The 1,672-nt window shown below is 48.0% G+C and overlaps 1 protein-coding gene across 3 annotated transcripts in view; it reads left to right on the top strand.

Moving 5' to 3' along the window:
• Card11 (caspase recruitment domain family member 11) overlaps positions 1-1,672 on the top strand; it is a 128,330-nt gene that overhangs the window by 74,082 nt on the left and 52,576 nt on the right. The window lies entirely within an intron of this gene.

Raw genomic sequence — 1,672 nt, 5'->3', positions numbered from 1 at the left:
AGCTCAGGACAGGGGCAGAGGAGAGCGCACATAGAGTTCTCCTGTCCCTCCGATGACAGGAGGATGCTTGCTCAAGTCAGAGGAGAGCGCACATAGAGTTCTCCTGTCCCTCCCTTTGTTAAGTCTATGACCCCAGACCCTGAAACGGTGTCTTTCCCCCTCAGCTAATCATCCCTGGTCTGCCCTCACAGACTTACCCAGAGGTGTGCCTCATTGGTTCTGTGTCTCTCTCAACCCAGTCCGTTGTTAGTTGAAATTACCCATCGCAGACACTGACATGTAAAGAACACTCTATCAGTATTAGGGATGGGAATTTCCATCATTGAGTATGCCTGGCAGTCAATATCGAAAACAATTAAGAAATCAATTTATCAAAACAAAGTCCTACAATTTTCCCTGCCTTGAGACCAAGTTCTCAAAAGCTGTGCTCAAACTTCTAAACCAAAACCAAAAATCCCAGCCTTCCTCTTGGCAGCCCCTGTGTCTCAGTTTGCCCAATTGACATTGATATGGCAGAAAGGTAGAAAAGCAAGAAAGAGTGATCATACAAACCCACAAACCTGTTTTCTCTTTTTTACAACTAAAATATTTCTTATAACTAACAATAACTCGTTGAAAAACTTCTCCTCCTGATCCTAAAAGAAATACATGTTCTCTGAAGAGTAGGTGTATGTAGGACCTGAGGATGGGAGCCTGTGTTTGCGCCCCGGCACCTATGGAAGCAGCTGCATACAGTGATGTGTACTGGCAGTCCCTGCAACTTCTCAGGGCAACCTTACCTGAACAGTGAGACCTGGGCCAATGTGATACTCTGTCTCAAAAACTAAGATAGACTAAGATAGTTCCTAAGAAACAGTACTTGAGGTTGGCCTCTGCCTCTACACATGCAAGCACATACATGAAAAAAAAAAAAAAAAACCACACGAACGTACACATTCAAAAAAAAGTGTGTGTGGAAGAGTGCCGATCCCTTTGCTACTGGCCTGTGGCTTCCTCATCTCCCAGGAGACATGATCTGACCCCAGGTCATCTCCTCCCTCATCACTCGCCACAGCCCAGGACAGCCACATATCTGTTCCTGTCCTAGCTGCACAGCAGGGAGATCACAGAAGAACTAAGAAGATACTGTCAAGAGACTCCTGGCCCTGCCACATCCCAAAGCCAAAGACCTCTGACAGCTCATCCCAAGCTGCCAGACACTGGCAGGAACAGCTTGAGACAGCCAGGGAGAACCAATGTCATCAGTGATTAATGCTCAAGGCTCAAAATAAGCAAGTTCTTGATTACGCCGCAATGCCCCATGGTCCTTGTCACTTGAAAGAAGAAAGGACATAGGGCAGTGGCCCAAGGCCCCAGGGGTTCTAGGAACCTATCGGAACAGGTCCATCCCTTTCCACCTTCACTGACTTCGAGTCCTACCCTTCCATCTCCTCAACCTGTTTTCCCAAAAGGAAAGCTGAACTTGCGCCCAACCCCAAAACCCCACAGCCACCATTGGGCTCCCACCATGACTGAGTCCGGGGTTAGCACTGCCCATGTCATTCACCATGAGGAACACCGCCCTTGGGAAATTAAAAAGTGTGTGCACCATGGCAGGTTCCTTACCAAGTCCGCAGCAGGCTGGAGGCGAAAGACATAATTCATAAAGAAGGAAGGTCTGGTGGGTCGGGGG

Source organism: Mastomys coucha, unplaced genomic scaffold (assembly GCF_008632895.1).
Source record: "Mastomys coucha isolate ucsf_1 unplaced genomic scaffold, UCSF_Mcou_1 pScaffold22, whole genome shotgun sequence".
Taxonomy (NCBI): domain Eukaryota; kingdom Metazoa; phylum Chordata; class Mammalia; order Rodentia; family Muridae; genus Mastomys; species Mastomys coucha.
The sequence above is the reverse complement of the archived record's forward strand: the minus strand, read 5'-3'. Positions and strand labels throughout refer to the sequence as shown.